Here is a 21,596-nt window from a genome sequence, read left to right on the forward strand (position 1 = left end):
GGTCAGGCTACCTGGAGGATGCTGGGAGTTGAAGTCCACCTATTTGAATGCTCTCAAGCTGGATAAGAATATAGAACTAGTATTAGTAGCATTATATCTTAACCGCTTGATTAGATTACAAAAAACACTGCACCAGCATTTTATTTTGCCTTTACCCTCTACTGATTTGTGTTTAATTTAAAGGAAAGATAATTGCTTGTTTATGTGTTTTCTTTCAAAGGGGAAGAAAAGTTTGAGGAAATTTAGGAAGAGGGCAATTCTTATGAGGTAGGTGAGAGAGATGTCTTGTTCACTGTACAAGCATTCCTTATAAGGGCTGCAGTTTTTTCTGTGATTTCCCCCCCCCCCCCAGACTGGGAAGCATGGGCAATCATGGAGGCCACAGGGTGATGGGGGCCATGTAGCCTGAACAACAGGCAGATCCTCCTTTGCTTTGAAATAATCCATTCTGAGAATGAAGTAAAAACAACAACCACAGAAGCCTCCTTTTGCAAGGGAAGAAAAGTTTTGGTCAAGCAAAAGACAGGTTTTGGCACAGTATTATTTTCCTTGCTTCAGAAGAATGGTCCAGATTAGCTTGACACATTGCTCAACAGAAACTTGCTCTAAACCTACGAGATGATTTCTGAACGCACTTGTTCCTTGATAGCTGTGGAATGTGCTATTTTATTGGGCTTTGGCAGTTCATTAGATAAACATGGACTAACTGCCAAGTTTCAGTTCAGATTGCAGCTCTATGTTTAACCAGCAGATAATGTTTAAAAGTAGTTTAAAGGCACAGAGAATATGAAAACATGGATGGATCTTTCAGATATTTGGAAAAAAGGCTTTCAGTGTTCCCAGCTGTGGTGCTTCAATTTGTGGAAACAGAGTAAGTAGGATGCAGCCAATTGATGGAAGACCTAATTTATAGTTTAAACTTTTAGGGCCACCCACTCATCAATAACTCTAGTGGTAGTTCAGGGGTAGGGTGAATTCTTTCCAGGTAGAAGGTCTTACGTTCAATGTCTGGAATTTCCAGATAAGTCTGAGAAAAGATTCTTGCCTTGAACCTTGGCAACCATGGCCAGATGGATTAATGAAATGGATTAATGCTCTGACTCAATGTAAGGTAGTAACTTCCTATGAACCTTAAGCCATCCTAGCCATTCCATTTTGTGTAATGACGAGTGTTCTCCCTTCAAGTTGAATCCCTCTAACTCAATGTTTCTCAATCGTGGCAGCTTTAAGATGCGTTGAGTTCAACTCCAAGAATTCCCCAGCCAGCATGTTGAAGTAGACATATCTTAAAGCTGCCAAGGTTGAGAGACACTGCTCTAACTACAGTACTTCTTATGGCCTACAAATGGCATTGCCTGAATACTCACATCTTCAGCATGACCAGGATTTATGTGGTCGGTAAGGTTGCACTGATGGTTTATCACCCCTGATATTGTTTGCACTATCAATTTAAAAATAAAATAGCCCCTGTGAGATTGGTATGTCGCTGGAGATGTATAGTTATCCATTGAGAGTTTGATACTTATACCACTGACTTGATTGAAACTCAAGAGCATTCTGTATTACTGAACCTCAACTGGAATGATTAAATGCAGTGCCCAGCTGCTCATAAACCAATGGGAATGTTTATGCAATGTTAAGATCATAAAACCTATGTCAACAAGGCATTCATTTTAAGCAGCAGATGAAAATGTTGCCCTCAGACATTATAGAAAGGGTCCATAACAGTAGCCTAGAAGAATGATGTCTGTTGCCCTTTGTATTTAATAGCTGATTAAGTCCTGTACATGAAAAAGGGGATGAGGGATGAGTAGGCCAGAGTAATTCCATCTGCTTTGTCCTTCATGTGCTTGCAGCTCTGAACATCCTCCATCCATGAATTTCTAAATCATGTTGTGAGCTCCATGGATAGACCATTGCCCTGTACATGTAGAGGGTAACAGGGCAGAGATACTGGGATCATGACTATCTGAAGGACTATTTATTATAATATGGACCTAGTTTAAAGGTCAGACAGTTATGGACCTATCTTAAAGATGCTCTTATTTTCTGAGGTCCAAATACCAGTCACATGGGAGATGGCCTTCTCCTCTGTTGCTCCCAAGCAATAGAAAGTACTTCCTCCAGATTTGTTCCACTCTTTCTACTTTCAGGAAAGGAGTCAAGATTTTTCCTGTCAGCCAGTCCTCTTCAATTTGACCAACTTAACATAAATTTTAGTTAATTAATTATTATTTTTTGTTGTTGTTTTCTAGCTACCTTGAGTGGCCTATGTGGAGAGGAGTAGCATAAAAATGGAAAAAACAAATGAGTAAATAAAAAGTGAGCATATAGAGAGGGCCACTCCAGAAATATTTGATGTCATAGGGAGAGGAGTCAAGACCCTTTTCATAACATAAATCAAGAAACTCAGTTGGTTCAGCCACATTAAGTAATTTGGGGACCAGAGACAGGAAATTGCTCCCATTCTGTGCAGCAAAAGCACAGTGATAATCTGTTAGGTAAGTAATCTGACCCTAGCATGTTTTGTTATCCCTAATTCCAAGAGGAGAACTACACAACACCCTCCTGAATGTACCTTCCCAAATTTGAGATGACATAAAAGCCAATATGAGATATGCCAGGCAGAAAGAATTGAAGAGTGAGAGAGGGGCACTTAACTACTCTAGACCCATCCTGCATGTAGCATTCTAGATGATCATACTTGAAGGAAAGTTATGCCAGATGAAACCAAACACCTACAAGCAAGTTGATTCCAAAGTGGTCATCTGGATGTTAGTGGGAAGCCAACAAGCAGATATGAATTCAATACCATCTTCCCATTCATGTTCCCCAGAAACTGATATAGAAAACCCTACTACCTTTGATCTAGAGCTAATATTTAGATAGGTAGCCACTGCATCTTGTAGTAACCAGGGATAGCCTTTTTCTGCAAACTGGAGACTTATTAAAATCAGCAGTGTGGATTGTAAGGAATACTCAACAAGTAGGAAACGGTTCTATTAGTCTCCTGATGTTAGTTCCCCTCTGCCACCCACACTAGAAGACAAAAGCTTGATAAAGTAGCCAATCAGGCAAGGATCTCATTTTCCCTTGTCTTCTCTCTGTGTACAGGTCTGCTTTAATAGACACTCTGACAACATCCATTGACGCCTTTAAAATAAGTTATAGATAGGTACAAATGGGAACTCTGCTACCTGACTGATGGATGGAAATTAGTCTTCTTCTTTGGGAAGGAGCAGATGAGCATAATGTCTCACAATAGATGACTGTTTTGGAAGGCAAGTAATGGTGGGGGGAGGATTAAGGAACAAAGCTGTAAGCAAGCAAGCTACCTATTTTGGGTAAGCCCAGATCAACTGCTTGTTTGTTTGCTAGTACAAGTAATCCTTGTTTAGCAACCACAATTTGGACCCGCAACTCAGTCGTTAAGTGAAGCAGTTGCTAAGTGAAACTGCGACTGTGCTTATTATCTTCAACTTTCCTTTGCTTTACAGACCTGCGAAGGTTGTAAATGTGAAGACTGGCCATAAAGTTACTTTTTCATCACTGTCGTAACTGCAAACAGTGCTAAATGAGGCAGTCATTAAACGAGGACTACCTGTACTTTTGGACTGATGTTATAGGACTACAAAACCTTTATTTAAGGAATGAAGACAGTTGCCTCTCCACAAGCAAAGATTAGACTTTTTTATATAGAAAACTGCACTGCAATGCATCTTCTAAACCATCATGACTTGGATCACTTTTATGGCCCCCTGTTCCATGCATTTAGGACCAAAGTGAGGAAGCTTTTTCTCATGAGGCTCGGAGTTATCTCTATGAAATCTCTTTGAGTCCACATTCCAGGAGTGGATGGGGTTATGGGCAAAAAAGGCAAAGGCAGAGCCTGGAGAGATGAGGTTTAAATGGGACTAAAATGAATTTTAGATATAATGCCTCCTTTTCAGGTGACAATGTGTACTATTTCACATTTCAAAATCTGCTGAGCCAGTTCTGTTGTCTATGGGCTTTCTTGTTTCTTCTGTTGAGGTAGACCATGGACATCTATTGCATTAGTAAGTGTATCATATTCCTGCCCAATACGTTCAAATGATGGCATAAACTGAGCTTTATCTCATGTTAAAATAGGAACAAAGTAGCTGAAAAGCAAGAGATCCATGATCAGAAGATAGATCTCTCTTTGCTTTTCTTTCTTCCCCTCCCTCCCTCCCTCCCTCCATCCCTCCCTTCCTCTCATCTTTTCTTTTTTTTTTAACCTTTTCTTTTTATAACTAGTAACCCCACTCATGAAAATAAATATCAGATGACGAACCTTTCTCCTAATCCATTTCCAACTTTAGGAAAAAACATGCAAATATATTTTAGGCCTTTTTCTAGTTGGAGACAGGAATTCTCTTAAATTAGGTTGAGGTTGACCCTTCTGCTGACTACTGAGATCTGTACAAATAAGATTGTACTTTTAGCCTGTCCTGGGTGAACTGTATAAGGACATCCGATCTGAGTAACTGAATTATCCTCAGCTGGCACATTTCTTTCTGGGGAGCTGTTAATATTAAATATCTTTCAGGGAACTAACTCTGGCACTCTTACCCTTAGCAGTACAGGTAGTACTTACTGTAGCACACGCTTTCATTTTTGTCATCATTATCGATTTCTAAACCACTCAAAACCAAACTTAGAAAGTTACCTAAAACATGAAAGGCTTCTTTAAAAAAATTAAAAAGGAAAAACACAGAAAAACAATGCATAGCACCAGAAACGTATAACATGCCCTCTTCCAGTGAAGAATTCGGGCACTTCAAACTGAATGCAAAATTATAAAGATATTTAAAAGAGGAGGACTGTTTCATCTGGGGCTGAGAAGACACCTGGTGCTGCCAGGTGCAACTTCTCTAGGAGGAGATTCTATAAACCAGTGTTTATCAAAGTTGGCAACTTGAAGATGTATGGACTTCAACTCCCAGAATTCCCCAGCCAGTTGGCTGGGGAATTCTGGGAGTTGAAGTCCACACATCTTCAAGTTGCCAAGTTTGAAAAAACACTGCTATAAACAAAACCTCATAATTTAGAAGGCCCTCTCTTCTGTAACTAGCTGCTTCCACTCACCTGCAGGGTCACCCCAAGGAGTGGATCCAAAGATGACCTGAAAGATTCCTAAAGGAGGAAATCTTCCTTCAGAAAGCACCGCTCCTCATTTTGTATTTAGAAGACAGGTCTGCTATCAAGATTTCAGAAGCACAGAGTTTCCTCAAAATCCCACTTAAAATGGGGAAGGCAGCTTAGATAAAGCCTCTTAAGAGTAAGAGCAATTCCACAGTGGAACCAGTTCCTTGACAGGAGTGGATTCCCCTTCCCTGGATGGGTTCAAGCAGTTCAAGTTAGACAGCCATCTGTTTGGCATACTTTAAACTGGATTTTGGCACAGAGCAGGGCTTTGAACTTCTGGCCGAAACGGCCCCTCACAACTCTATGCTTTTAGTGAAGAATTCCAGGTGCTCTGCAGCTGTGAGAATGCAATTTTTTATAAAAACCTTTCATTTCTTGCCTAGGTTAGGGTTATCATGACTCCAAAGCAAGAAAGGGTCTTTTTGGCACTCTCAAAGATTAACATGTTCATTACTGCATACATTTTCATGGCTTTGAATCTGCCTTGTCAGATGCTTGAAATGTTATTCTAAGTCGGCCAGGATATGTACCCAAGGGTGGAGAGGCAGAAATGTAAGCAGTCAGATCAAAGGAAAAGGTAATGTAATAAATACAGATTGCGACAATTATCTTAAAGCTTAAATATTAAATAAGCAAGAGAAAAGACGGAAATGAAAACAGCTTATAATGTTTTGAGGACTTAGCTCACCCTTACAGCCATGGCTGTTTCTGTTGCGGTTGCAATATTTGTAACATAAATGTTTACAGATCTGTTTCAGTGCATTATTTTACAATCTTTAAGAATCTCTACCTCTCCTAACACGACGATCAAAGTGTGGTGAAATAATATATTCTATGTATCCACAATAATTAGCAGAATTTTAGCTCTGTGAAAACATGCTCTAAAAATATTTAAAACTTTTCCAAAGGATTGTTGAAAGGTGGAACCCTAGTAGAATAAAGTAATGTAACTTACAACCCCAGTAAACACTTAAAATCCTCCATTATAATTTTTGTCTGGGGGGAATACAACCTGGTAGACTGAGGTTGAAGCCCACCCTCAGCCGTGGGGCTCACTGAGGTACTTTGGGCCAGTAGTCCTTGCTAAGCACAGCTTATCTCAAAGGGTTGTTGTTGTTGTGGAGAAAAATGGGAGGGGATGCAATATAGATTGCTTTGAGCTCCTGGAGGAAAGACAAGATATTCATCTAACAAACAAAATAAAATAACCGGCTCAGGGAATAACAAGGTCACCTCACCGGAAAACTGCAAAACATTCTCTCAGATTGCCTCCAAACAAAGCAAAGATGTAGACTTTTCTGCATCTGTTTGCTGCTATCTAGAGGTAAGCTGGATTTTTGTAGTCCGGATATACAGGCCGTCTTTGTTTAGTGACTGCCTCGTTTAGTGATTGTTTGCAGTTACAATGGTGATGGAAAAATAATTTTACAACCAATCCTCACATTTATGAACTTAGCAGATCTGAAAAGCAAAGGAAAGCTGAAGTAAGATCATAAGCACAGTCATGGTTTCACTTAGTGACCGCTTTGCTTAACTACCAAGTTGCTGGTCCCAGTTGTGGTTGCTAAATGAGGATTACCTGTAATTGATTGCCATTCTTATACAGAGAGGCCCAATATCATCTCTCCACAATACAGGGATGGAATCAGTGAGTACTAAGGCAATTTAAAACATGTTATTCCTTTTTCCTTTTTATAAATTCTGGTTCATTTACACTGAGTTCTTTTATTCCTTCCAAGTTGTGCCAGTAAAGCAATTCACTAGTGACATTTTTCTAAATGCAAAAGTTCAAGGAGGGATTTTAGGGGATTTGTATGTAGTTTCTTCTTCTGGCCTTTCACTTGCCAGCTAGGATAGCAACTCGTAACTAACAGTGCAGAAATGTCTTTGAAATGCCATTTGTCTGTAATAAGGAAGTAAGAGCGGGCCAGGAGAGAAAGTTGGCACATTCTTTTCGTGTTCAACTCTCACATAATTTATCTGTTGACTTTGCCTCATGCAATATCCTTGCAAGGGTGTCAAATGGACCACCTATCATGTGAGTGCATCCCAAGACAGCAAGTTAAAGTTGTGTCCTATCCATCTTTTCATTTTACTCACTCCTTCATGTTCACTCTCTTATAATTTATGTAATTCTGAAAAGTGTGTTCTCTTAATGATCCCACTTAGGGGTCAAGGAAGGATAGCTGTATGTAAAAAGAGCTTTGTTCAAAACAGTTCTAAAATGGGCATAAGTGCAGTATGAAGAATAATGTTACTCTTACATTTTGAGACAACCACATATTTCTTATCCTCTAGTTTATCCCCATGAAAGAAAGAAATGGTTCCAAGGGAATAAATGGGCTTGTTCACAGAAGAGATCTTAGATGTCAACCAGGGGCATCAGCAGTGGTGTGCATGTCAGAAAAGTCAAGATGGTGGCTTTTACCATACAGTCATGCCTGCCAGCTTGATTTTTGGACCCTCCTTAGGATGCCTCTGAAGTCAACTATAATGAGTAAGGATTTGACGTGTCAAAAAGTGACACAGAATTTCTTTTTACTTAAAAAAGTCAAATGAGCATAATAGGATTAGGATGATCAGAATAATATGTGGCATAATCATATTACCTTTTGCCTCTTGCTCTCTGTAGAGGGAAGTTAAGAGTGAAAGCAGAAAACTTTGCTCTTCATTAGGTTTACTTCGAATACCATCACTCATCACTGGCTATCTCATATCTTCACAAAGCCAAATTAAAGCCAGGATAATGCTTTCTGCTCATGTTGAGACACTGTAGGGGGAAAAAAGGCAGAAGGAAGAAAAAAATGATGCCAGTAGAGGTTCAGCTGAACATTCCTTTTCCTCCTTCTCCACCACAAACAGGCCGTGAAAGACCTGTGGAAAATGCTACGGCTCTGAAAAACCTTTACCTTCCTCAAGGTGAAGACGTTTACTAATGTATATTATTCTCAGCCATATCTTGTATTGTAACCATGAATATGGGCTGTCTGAAAATCTATGCATGATTTGGCAGGCCTGTCTTTTATAACCAAATACATGCCCTCCCCACCCACTCATGCTGCTTTGCAAAAAACTTTGGGAAATATTCTGTGCAAGCTCATTTCTGACATTTATCCAGCCTTTGCCTAGATCAGTGTTTCTCAACCTTGCCATACTGGCTGGGGAATTCTGGGAGTTGAAGTCCACACATCTTCAAGTTGCCAAGCTTGAGAAACACTGGCCTAGACTGAGGGGAGGCTAAAATGGGAAGCCAGACTATAAGGGGATATTTGGGTGGTATGTGGCATTTCTCTCCTTTCCTCTCTGCCTCCCCCTCCCACCCCCACATCCTATTTGAAAGGAAAGATGAGAAAAGGTAATGCAGAGAACCCAAAAAGCAGATGGAAAGAGATTAGGGCAGCCAACTTTTCTGCAAAATCCTATGGAAAGGATATAGCGGAGAGGTTACAAACCTAAAATATACATGACACAGTTCCAGAGGGAACTGTACATCTCTGAGGTTGGGGGAAGATACTGGAGCTCCTCAACTATATAGACACAGTCATAAGAAAGAGGAGAAAGATCAGGCTGTCCAAGGTCGTTGGCAGCAGAGGCATACAAGTCAAGATGGTGGTTGAAACCACACTGTCAACCTCCCATTCCTTTTTAAAGTGGATTGTGCACACAACACATGTAAAAAACTGTTTTGATTGGCAGTTGCGGCTGTCAATGTGCTGTTTCTGATCCTCCCTGCAAATCACCTTGAGTCGATTTATGATAACCTGGTGATGAAGAGAGGCAGAATAAGCACTCCCCCCCCCCCATTGCTATAGTTTCAAGAATGCTCATACACACAGAGAAAAGAAAAAAGGTGGCTGAACCATGAAGAGTATAATCCTTATAATCTGATGGTGACAGAAGAAGCATGAAAATATATGCAGAAACATTCAATCTTTGTATTTATTCCATCTTCAGGCTATGGGTCGGCCCTTATTTTTAGCCAGAATATTGTTTTTGCAGAGGATGCTTGGGGGTCCGGGGGGAGGGAGTATCCATATTTGCTTCTTATTATTGCATTTTGTTGCTCATGGCTTTGAACGAATGCACAAAATGGAAGGAAGACGAGACACAGATCGTGTCATGAATATCTTCCTGTACTCTGAGTCTGGGTCAGGATTAAAAATGCTGCCATAAAGCATGGTGTCAACCTGAAATTGTGATCATATTCAATCCCCAGAACTGGAATCAGAAGCCCATGGGACACAAATCACTGCACTGTCATGGAGTTAGTAGGTATTTGGGGGTATGTGTGCATACAAGCTTCAAAGACCTCTCAAGTGCAGGGGAAAGATCTCAAAGATCTTCAAAGACCTCTCAAGTGCAGGGGAAAGATCTCAAAGATCTTCAAAGACCTCTCAAGTGCAGGGGAAAGATCTCAAAGATCTTCAAAGACCTCTCAAGTGCAGGGGAAAGATCTCAAAGATCTTCAAAGACCTCTCAAGTGCAGGGGAAAGATCTCAAAGATCTTCAAAGACCTCTCAAGTGCAGGGGAAAGATCTCAAAGATCTTCAAAGACCTCTCAAGTGCAGGGGAAAGATCTCAAAGATCTTCAAAGATCTCTCAAGTGCAGGGGAAAGATCTCAAAGATCTTCAAAGATCTCTCAAGTGCAGGGGAAAGATCTCAAAGATCTTCAAAGATCTCTCAAGTGCAGGGGAAAGATCTCAAAGATCTTCAAGGATCTCTCAAGTGCAGGGGAAAGATCTCAAAGATCTTCAAAGATCTCTCAAATGCAGGACTGTCCTTACCTTCAGGTAAAGTGACCCACCTGTTTCAAGCAGCAGGTTTTACACATCTTAAAATGTCAGCAAATTGTTAGCGATTTAGTTTGTTATTATTTACTTTAAAAGTTGGATATGGAAAAATGTTGTGTGTGTTTTTTTTTTTACCTCAAATGCCAAATAATTTTAAGTACTCTGTATCTTGACTGGGAATAGGGCATTTTTTGCTCTGCTTTAGGTACAAAAAAATGTCAGGCTGCTAATATCTCTGCTGTGAAATAAATGCCAGGTACCTTCTGCCTAAGCTAGGGCAAAATGAGCAGCATGGGAATTTATTATGCGGGCTTTGAACTGGAGAAATTCCCTTTGAAGTTAAGATTCAAATAGGTTGTGAGTAGTGCAAGCTTAGCACTGACACCACTTTGGCATTATAGTAATAGTGATAATGCTTTGCTATATGACACAAATTAATATGATGCATTTGGTAATTTTGAAGAGTACCTCTATAACTCAACTGAGGTGGACCAAGAACTCATCCCACCCAGCTTCTTATGGATAGATATATTTAAGACATTCCTCACATTAGACTCTACTAGGGATGCACAGATGACTTTAAATCTAGTCTATTGTTCCACTGTGCAGAACTGCTGTCCATGCCACCATGCTACAATTCCATCTATTTATTATCTATCTATCTATCTACTTACCTACCTACCTACCTACCTACCTCTCTCTCTCTCTCAGAAGGGATTAACAACAGGATTAACACCAAATAATCAAGCAGTAAACAGTACCCTAATCAAGGAACCACCAACTCAGACAAACAATCAAGCAGTAAACAACAACCTAATCAAGGAACTACCAAGGAGAAAACACTCCTCTCCACACTGATAGGGCAAATTACTGTATATAAACAGAAAGCAAACCTCGCTTCCTTCTAGCACTGAAGATGTTACCTAGTTGGGTATCGAAACATCTCCAAGAAAACAACCAAGCTCAGAGAACACCAAGGACTCCACAGTTCAACCCTGAGCTACAGATATTCTCTTGATTATTCTATTATTCTATTATCCATCCATCCATCCATCCATCCATCCATCCATCCATCCATCCATCCATCCATCATATCTATCTATCTCTATCAGCCTATCTCCATCCATTCATCCTCAAGCCTCACTAATGGACTGACTGCCAGTTAGAATAAGAACCCTGTAGTGGGATTAGATCAAAGACGACTCTAGAGCAGTGTTTCTTAACTGTGACAACTCATTGGTCCACACACCTGGAAGTTGCCACAGTTAGGAAACACTGTTGTAAACCAGCCTTCTGTGTCCCCAGTGACCCATCTCATGTATTCAGGTTGTATTCCAGCATATCCTTCTTCTTATGTTCTCAATCCCCTGGATGGCCACTTTGATCCAGGAAACTCCTAATGGCTGGATTCTTCATGAATCTGTCCAGTTTTATTTTAAAACCACTAAATTTGGTTGTCATCACCACATCTGATGATAGCAAAAATCCACAATTGAATGATATATTGTCCAAGTAGTTTCTTTTACCTGTCCTGAATTGCCTGAAATCCTACACTGTGGTACAGGAGAAAAACTTATTTCTATTTTCTGTGGCATCCATTATTTTATACAATATATCTCTAATTATTTTTCTGTTTACCTACTTTCTCTCTAAACTAAAAAGTCCCAATGACTGTAGTCTTTCTAAATAAGGGCGTTACTGTTATCCTCCTCCTCATTCTGGTTATTCCCCACCACCTTTCTAGCAATATAACACCCATTTTGAGGTTTGTGATCAGAAATATGCACAGTATTCCAACTATGATCTCACCTTTGATTTATAGAAGAACATTATGATAAACTGCAAATTATCTGATGTCATCAGCAACTTGACTATCTCCTGGTTTATCTCTGTCTCCAGAACATACATTAATAAATTAAAACATACCATTCCCAACATCAGTGCCTGCACACTCCATTTCTCACATCCCTCTATTATAAATTATAATATAAAAATTGCCTATTCATTCCTATTTTTTCCAATTCTTTAAAACAGTCTGTCTAAGTGAATGCAAAGAGAACCACTGAGGGCTTGCAACAGCTTTGTAACAGAGTGTTTTTTCTGAGAATGGAGATAAGTCTTAGCAAGCTTCCTGAAATTATTTGTTCTTTGGCTGGTGGAAGATTGGCCTTCTAGCCATGATATAAAAACGGGGGGGGGGGGGGGGGAAGACTCTTAGATCCATAACATAGTGGGACATAGTGAAACATGCCTGGCCATAATATATATAATTAAGTTAAAGACTATGGTTCCCATGACCCCTTCCTTCTTTCCTTTATGTGAAAACACACAAGTGCTGAAGCAGCCACTGAAGCACGGTGCAAACAATACAGCTCAATAGAAAACTTTCCATGAGAAAACATCGGTAGGACTTGGAAAATGATGTTAGATATCACACTGCTCTTTTAATGTTCATGCGCACAGCCAAAATAACTTCTGTATATGCCTGTGTTTAATGAAACATTATACTGATGCAAACAACTCATGTTGTATCACACGTTTCTTGAACAGATAACACATTTGGCAGTCCCACTGAGTCAAAATAATGACAGCATGAATAATGCAGCGGATCTCACTGAGCTAATTCTCTCCATTGCAATCCACATTTTCCCCTGCTTCTCTTGTCTCACATATCATTGCCACCCTCTTGTGTTATGCTATAATTGTGGACTGCAGTCAACTTAGGCAATATATGTCACACACAGAAAGACCGTTTAATATTTCATGCTTTATAGAAGGAAAAAGGAACGAGCCTAGAATCCAGCCTACACGCTGTTGTGTACGGAATGACCACTGATTTTCAACGTATGTGCCTTGAATTATGACTAATTGCAAAGGACGATGGCTAGCAATTCAAGGGCCTACTAAAACTGGCACACATCTTCTATTAAAAGTTAATTTTAGTATCTTCATGGAAATTGTACAGTGACTGTTTAGCATTTATCCGTGAGAACCTTTCTATCTAAACTCAACCTAATCGATGATTTGGAATTATATTTCTGATGCAAGAAGGTTGTATGCATTCTACAACCCAGTTCTGGAAGAACTAGAGAGGAAATCACCCAGACTGTCAAGGGAAATATTAACAGAAAATAAGGTAGAACAGATTGTGTGGATATGTCTGAACCCTGTTAGTCAAGTTTGCTCAATGGCCTGAGAAGCCCGGAGACTCCTTACTTCAAGAGCTGAGGGCCACAGCTCAGTCTCTAAATCTTCTGAAAACCTGGGGACAATGTCAAAGGAAGAGGTATGTTGAACATGCTCAATCTGTATTTTGTCCTAGGGAAGGGATTTAAGGATGGGAATGGGAAGAGGAGGCTTCCCAGAGGTGAACTGCTCCCATTGCCACTTTTGCTCCTCTAAATCCAAAACCAGGCCGAAATGGCACTGACAAAATGCAGCCATTTTATGTCCCCCAAGTTGCTTAATTGTTTGTTATCTGTCTGTCTGTCTGTCTGTCTGTCTGTCTGTCTGTCTGTCTGTCTATCTATCTATCTATCTATCTATCTATCTATCTATCTATCTATCTATCTATCTATCTTCATATATATATGAAATCAGTTTTGAAATTTAGCTCACAGTATGTTAAATAAATTATGACTAAGGTAGGGATAAAATATTATAAGAAATAAATGTTTCATGGAATAAAATGAGACGATAAAATTGCTTTTATCGCAGGCAATGCATAGGACACACGTGCCCTTCTCTCCCAAACATTTTTATCTTATTAGTGGCAGGAAACAGCAACAGGCAACAATTCAAGCAGATGTAACAAATCTGAAAATGAAATTTGCCCTTCTTTTATTTGTTTCTTTTGCACAGGTAGTATGAAAGCATCTGACTGTGCGCAGACTTTATCTCTACTAAGCACCATGGCAAAAGGGTTTGGTTTAAAGTGGCAAAGTCTCGCTTTACAAAAATTGCCTGGGAGGGTTTCATTTCACTTGCATTCATTTATTCATGGCTAATGAGTCCTCAGTTGTGCTTTAAAGTATAATGATATATATGCTAATATATTATTTGTTCTAGCCACAAGTAATTGAACATCTCATTGCTGAGCATCATGGCTGATGCAGTATGAATGTACAATGGGTGCTACCTATTAGAAAAGTGACACAAAGACACAAATGTTGAACTTTTTTATTTTCCAAAGTAGCCTTGGTTCTTGAATTATGCCTTATTTCTGTAACTCATATTTAAATAATAATAATAATAATAATAATAATAATAATAATAATAATAATAATAATAAATGGCCACGTATAAACCTTTGAATAGCTATCAGGCTCATAGGACATACATGGGTTTCAGTCGAAATTCATGTAATCTTTACTTTCAAATGCTTTCTGTAAGCAATCAGTTTGGACTATTTCTTGGGGAGGGGGGGAGGGAGGGAGGGAAAAGGGCATCAAAAAGAGAAGGAGAAATCGGCATTTTAAAGAATGAAGAGGATTCTAGAAAGAAAAATATTTAATAACTCTACCCAATTTTGCACTCCCTCTATCTACTTTTCTCTATCTCTACTGCTTTCTTTAGGCTAGCTATTGTTGGCATGCAGGCCCCACAGATTGTCTCTAAGAGAATGTCTGACTGTCTGTCCATCTAATTCAAAAAGGTTCTCAATCCTGATGTAGATGATGGAACAAATTTATTTTTTTCAGCATCAGACAGTTGAACCCCAGTCAACAGGCTCAAATCACCCAGAGGGAAGTTTCAGATACACATTAAGAAGAACTTCTTGACAGGGTGAGACAGGAACATGCTGTCTCTAAAGATGGTGGAATTTGCCTTCCTTAGAGATTTTTGAGATTCTGTAACGGGGCAAAATTCTGCATTGGTAGGAAGGGTGGGTCAAATGATCATTGATGGATACCTCAGTTCTAGGGTTCTACTACTGTATGAAACAGCTACTTGTAGTACAAAATCCAGCATGTCTGAAGAGAGCAATTGATCTACATCTTCAACAATCTTCCTAAAATCTACACCTCAAAGCCAACTGAGAATATTGCTAAGCAATATATACTTGACAGTTTCAAGTTGCATCTGTGTTGGGAGCTCTGAATTGTGAAGAAACCAGTTGAAACTTAAATAAGTTGACCTGCTGATATGCATAACAATGGAAGGCATTATCACATTTCTTAGAAATAAATGAATTGTGTCTGTCTTGGAAATGAAAAACAAAAGTTAGCATAGGGGCACCCTGAGCTGCTTAATGTTGCATTATAGGAATATCTAATAGAAAATCCATCTAATATATCTCAGTTTATCTGCATTAAGGCAATTCTGGCTAGAAATGAATGTTTAAAAACACATAGTAATCCCAGTACAAAAAGACCAAAAACATCTCTACCACAAAAGCAATTCACTTAGCTCATAGCTAACATTGTTGTTAACTTTTCCATACTCTATGAGCACTGATATAGTTCTGTGATTTCTACCAAGATAACTCCATATGTTTCTAAGTCATCTGTGTGAATCCATTCCAGTTCAAATATTGGAGAATTTCTGAAGTTTGAAACATGTTGTAAAACTGTAATATTAAGGTAATTTGAATTAATTATACATTCTCGCTGCTGAAGTTCCCTTGAATTTGTTTTTCTAGTGAAGCAAAAAATAATTAAAATAAACTAAAGGGGAAAAAATACTATGGTAGCTTCAACATACTGGCTTGAACAATAGGCCCTTCAAACATAAAACAGATTGAAATTGGGAATCAGTGCCAGCTTACAATTATCAGTTGTTACGATTCAGAATAGCTTTGGAACATGTTATATCATACTGAAAATCACCTACTGATGAAGTCTTGCAATTAAATGCATATCTTTACTCAAATCATAATATTCCGAAGTTCTTTCATAAGCATTTTACAGATGTTTAATTTATGTACTCACGGAGAAAATCTATCGAATTGATTGCTAAGAGCCAACAATGACTTGATGGCATATAATCAATCAATCAATTTATATACATTGAATTCATGGGATGGGGAAGAGATGGTGGCAACTTATTCTGCTTGAACCTCTGCAAATTCAGTGCATGTCTGCATAAACATATAGGTGTTACTACAGAGTATATGTGCATAGCAGTGGTATACAACCTTTCAATGGACCTTCGGCACAACTAATTTTGTTCAGATCTAACATTTTTTTCTCCATTAATGTCAGTGTCTCCATGTCTATTTGACAATTTTTCAGTCCTGGGTTTGGTGTGGCAATATACAATTAAAACTTAAGAGGAGAAGATATTATGAGTTTATTCTAGTCATAGAAGATGTGAATACCTATATTGTACACTAGTTGACTAAAATATGTAAAATATGGCAGCCTGGCATAGAAAATATTTTGTATCAGTAAAGTTTTACTAAAATTCTAACAGCCTTATTTATTTATTTACTTATTTTGTTTGGGAATGTCAGTTGTTGGGTTTCCTGAGAATAAACTGGGATTGCCGCAAAAATGCAGAAATCTTTGCAACTTGATTCAGATGATTTTGAATCAGATTAAATTTCATGAGTGAATTCTGATAATGGAATTCCACAATCATCCGCTACTGAATTTCACTTGATGTTCAATTTGAAGACATCAAAACACCAAGGTGGCATGAAATCCCGCCCCCCACCCCCTATCTTTGCAGACTTATTTGTCAGTGCTCTCTCTGCAGCCTTTCCAAACCCAATGCCCCAACCCTCCTGAATGCATTTTAGAACGTGTCCCAAAACAATCCAGGTTGCTCTGAAAAATGTTTGATATGATCTATTTGTTATGTCTGGCTGGCTGGGCTTAGGGAAACAGCTATGAAGAGTGAATTTAGAATAGCATATGAAGCTCCATCTGTGTAGGAAAAAATATGCAGTTCTAAACTGAATCCACTGTACATAGTTCACTTGAGTACTGCTGCACAGTTTTCTATACATCTGCAATATTTTGCAATGCAACTTGAGTCTAAATCCAACATTACAATGTAATGGCCCCAACTTTTGGTGCCTCACTGTTAATCCACATTTAGGCAAGGGGGCCAAAAGCTGAATTCTGAACTTTCTGATGGACACATCTTCACTTTGATATAAAGTTACTGGAAATTGTATTGTCGAAGGCTTTCACGGCTGGCATACGATGGCTGGTGTGGGTCTTCCGGGCTGTATGGCCGTGGTCTTGAAGTCTTGTTTCCTAACGTTTCGCCAGCACCTGTGACCGGCATCGTCAAAGTGCAGGAGCACAGACAGGAGCAGTTCTCTCTGTGCCCAGAGAGAACTGCTCCTGTCTGTGCTCCTGCACTCTGAAGATGCCGGTCACAGGTGCTGGTGAAACGTTAGGAAACAAGACTTCAAGACCACGGCCATACAGCCCGGAAGACCCACACCAGCCATTACTGGAAATTCTTATGGATAGGTCAGTGGGAATCCTTGGGAAATATATACTTACTATTTATGTCTGTCTATTTTTGTTCGACAGGAAATGATCCACCTCCCAAACTAATGTGATTTCTTTTACATGTTATTAAATGCACAGTGATCAGCAAAACACTGGAAATAAAAAAGCATACGAACAAACACACAAAAGCCCATTAGAAAACTGAAATTGCTAGATTAATCCATCCAGTCCTGTTGGTTGGTATCCTTTGAGTGAATGGGCTCTCACTCACTGTACTGGGGGCAAAGACAACCTCCCAAAGCCTTCTAGCTAGAGGGACAAGCTGCCTGGCTGGCATTCTCATGAATGTCACCTTAAATGGTGAAAATTCTAATAATGACAGTACTCCACATTTGATGACGAAGCTCCAGGTGACTCAGCGAACAATTATGATTATGTACACAAACCATTTAAAATTATTTGGGAGCAAGACTAGAGCAAGAGATTTCTTTGTCTGAGGCACAGCAGCAAATTGCATTCTATTCCCCTCTCACAGGTCAAAATGCGCAGTACTCATAATATCCAAAGCCAGCCAAGTTATTTTTGCCAGCGAGGCAGAGAATCTCTTAGGTATGTCTCTCATTCCTGGGAAAATGACTGTGGTTTAAAAATAACAAATTAAAGAGCTAATTGTTTGCCGTTTTTTAAGGACAACAAAAAGCTTCTGCCTCAGATGGTCCTGTCTGAGATCATGTTCTGGAAAATGTATGAAATAAGTTTTAAATGAGTTAAAGAAGTTAAATTAATGTTAATATTTAATGTGGCCATTCTATTCTTCTCTATAACTTAAAGCAGTGTTTCTCAACCTTAGAAACTCTAAGATGTATGGACTTCAACTTCCAGAATTCCGCAGCCAGCATGGCTGGCTGGGGAAATCTGGGAGTTGAAGTCCACACATCTTAAGAGTTGTCAAGGTTGAGGAACACTGACTTAAAGGTTTGGAAATTCATAGAGAATGTTCTTTCTTACATTAGTACAGTATTGAACATTTAAGTGTCTACAAGTAGATGAGGATCAGGTAGATAAAACTCTGGTTGGCTTAGTCACATCTCTGCTCATTTACACATCAAGCAAGATGGAAACGTCTAATTCTTACATCTGCCCCCACCCCCTTTTCAAGCATCTCTTTCTCAGCCCAGTTATAAGAAATCAGACTGTAATTGGGGCCTGAAACGGCAACTTAGAAGGGGGTTAGGCTCTCCTTGACCCTCCTACAAAGATTTATTGTGGTTTTGCTAATTTTTTGAAAATTAAGATCTTCAAAGGATTGTTTTACATTTAGTGCTAGAAGTTGCCCTGAGAAATATCCCCAAAAGCAAGATTTTGAGCATTGACATGCAAGTAAATAAAGGAAGTGTTCTGATTCCTGTCACACTAGGCTACCATGTATGGTAGCTGAGGTAAGATTTAGAACAGAATCTACTGTGCTGACTCACAATCTAGGAGCTTAGAGAACTGTCTTGTACAAAGTTAAGCTATTTGTCCAGTTAAGCTAAAATTGTCAATTTTGACTGAGATAAGTTATCCAGGAAGTGGATTTTCCTACCATCATCAACCTCTCTCATGCTTTCTTTTTCTTAAGTGGTGATTCCTAGAGTAATATCATCTGTACAAAAATAGCTTTCACTTATTCTGTATTAGGCAAAATCATCAGTAACCATAAGAGAAAATAAGGTTACAAAGGCCTTTGGCATTTATAACTTTTTGCTAAGTTGCAACCCGCTCCAAACAGTCCCTTCCTATATTTCTTAAAGAGAGCCATACCATGTTAAGTTAACCAATGTCCATTATAACTGGGATTGAAACAAACAAACAAAAAAAAGTAAAATCTCCTTCATGACAAACTTGACCCCAGATGATTACATGGACATGGACATGTTACTTTCTTGACAACTATATGAAAATAGTTTTGCCCCTGCCTTTTCCAGGGTATTTTTTTACCATTCAGTCTAGCCTACATCCTCAGATTTCCTGGCAGTTTCCTCTCCAAGCACCATCCATATCCATCCGTGAGTTCAGTCAAGGTCAGGGCCAGGTGTGGCCACTTGCTGAAGACTAATTATATGCTTTACTATTAAACTTGTGTTCACACTCCATTAGAAAATCTTGGTGGTTGTATAATACATGATAGGTTGCAGTTAATGATCATAAAGAGCAAAGGGGAAAAGGCAGTGGAACAGGAGAAAGGGGAGAAGAGAAGAGAAGAGAAGAGAAGAGAAGAGAAGAGAAGAGAAGAGAAGAGAAGAGAAGAGAAGAGAAGAGAAGAGAAGAGAAGAGAAGAGAAGGGAAGGGAAGGCATGCTTTACGTCAATAAAGGTAAATGTTCTTTCTTCGAAAAGAGGAAAACAAAAGATGCTCATTTGGTAATGGAAATACTTTTCTTGAGTTTTCAAAACTGCATTAGAATTCTTTGTATACAGTATAACAAGCTTTTAAAAATTCATCTTATTACTATGTGATCTTATGTTAGGAGTTCATTCTATATAGACTGAATGAACCAAACTAATTCTCATCCACATTTATTGGCATTTCATTTACACTCCAAAAGACTAATTTACTCCCATTAACTTGCAAATACCTTTTAAAAATCACAAATGGTGTTGTGTAGGAGCACCAAATTCATATATGTGCTTCTTAATCCTGTTAGTATGGTCATTATAAGACTGGTTCTCAAAAGCAGCACATGAGGAGTCAAACCTGTTTCTGGGCCTTACCTCTGCATGAGTAGAGGCCTCATGAAAATGGGAACATTGTTCTGTGCACATCTGCTCCATATGCATAGAAAATGGGCTTCTCCAAAGACTAGATGAATTCCACCACTTCAATACAACTTTTGTTCCAGCAGAGCCAAGACTGTCTCTAGCCTACCTTCAGAATGCTGCTCAAATGGTCATGAATGGGATTAGATCTTCTCCTATAAAGCTTTCTTGTGAGTAATTATTGGATGTGCTTCCTGTGAGTGGATCTCCTTTCTACCAGCATAAAAGTATTTTCCCCATATCTATTTCTCTCTAGCCACCAAAATTAAACCCACTAAAGGTAAACAAAGAAACCATTTTAGAACTAAAGAGCAGTGTTATTGGGGTTTTAAGTAATAATGCCAATGTATGAAATCAGCAAACCCCCAATTTTGTCATTGCTGTATTTTTGTGAATATTTCACTGGAGGCAAAATTAGATGTGATAGACTGTAAGTTTATTATACCTATTGATAAAGAAAAAGAAAAAGAAGGGACCAATGCTTTAGCCATAACAGAGGCATATGGTGCTGGGCAAAAGTAGAATGTGATGTTTTCCAGGACTCACCCTGTCAGTAGCTGAACAAGCCATGCTCTCACCTGTTGCTCTCCTGATCTGTCTCCTGGAGCAGCTGCTTATGCCCAAAGGTATATCGCTCTGTAGGGAAGGTGTTCTGTAAGCATTACCCTGAGAATCTCCTTAGACTTGTCTGACAGATTGGTGAGTCAGCTAGACAGAAAGAGCTGCTGCAGTTAAAAAGGAGTGCATGGCAGACAGCAAGGAGATCTTCTTCCACTTCTGGTGGTGGGCTTTCTTGAGCTGCTTCTGGCTCTTTCCTTTCGTTGAATCGTTGTGGTTACTTGAATAAAAGCAGTTGCCATGTACAGATTATAACTTCCCACACAGTTGTGACAATTAAGAGTTTAAATACACATATCTTGGTGGTTGTTCCTTTTTCTTCCACCAAAAAGTTTTTGCCTGCCAGTGAGTTTCATGCATCAATAACTTACATCCACTTATTTTTGCTGTCTCATGCTCCCACCCAACAAATCGGTTAGGGTTAGGGTTATCAAGCAACGGTTGACAGTTTCCTCTCTGAATTTATGTACACATGCCATAATTACAACAAGGATATTACACTGATCGATTAGGTCTAGAGTGGGCAAAAATCTCAGACATGAGATTTTAATACTAGTGGTGGGCAAAAAAGGAACAAGAAACCCCCTGTTTTGTCATCTTGTCTAGTTTGGTTTTGGAGATCTAAGGGTGATTATTTGATTGGGGCCATGTGCTCATCTCTGACATTCTATCTCTCCACCTAGACACAACATCAGCATAAAACCTCAAGAAAGTAGTGCGGAGGAAGTAACATCAACTGCAAGCTTGCAGAGAATTGCAACTGAGTTTTCTTTTGGAACACCTCAGTATGTTCCTCCATAAGATGTTGAGG

The 21,596-nt window shown here is 39.1% G+C and overlaps 1 long non-coding RNA gene across 2 annotated transcripts in view; it reads left to right on the top strand.

The window, feature by feature from the left end:
* The first annotated feature begins 12,663 nt into the window (after positions 1-12,663).
* The window catches only part of LOC112540660 (uncharacterized), a 60,497-nt gene continuing 51,564 nt past the window's right edge, over positions 12,664-21,596 (top strand). The window contains exon 1 of one of the 2 annotated variants that reach the window (XR_003084732.2): positions 12,664-13,246. This is a non-coding gene — a long non-coding RNA (uncharacterized LOC112540660). The remainder of the gene's footprint in view (positions 13,247-21,596) is intronic. The other variant, XR_015798249.1, reaches the window with a different exon arrangement.

This window comes from Python bivittatus, unplaced genomic scaffold (assembly GCF_059951505.1).
Source record: "Python bivittatus isolate LINGU-HERP-01145 unplaced genomic scaffold, Pbiv_v1 ctg000570_np1212, whole genome shotgun sequence".
Taxonomy (NCBI): Eukaryota; Metazoa; Chordata; class Lepidosauria; order Squamata; family Pythonidae; genus Python; species Python bivittatus.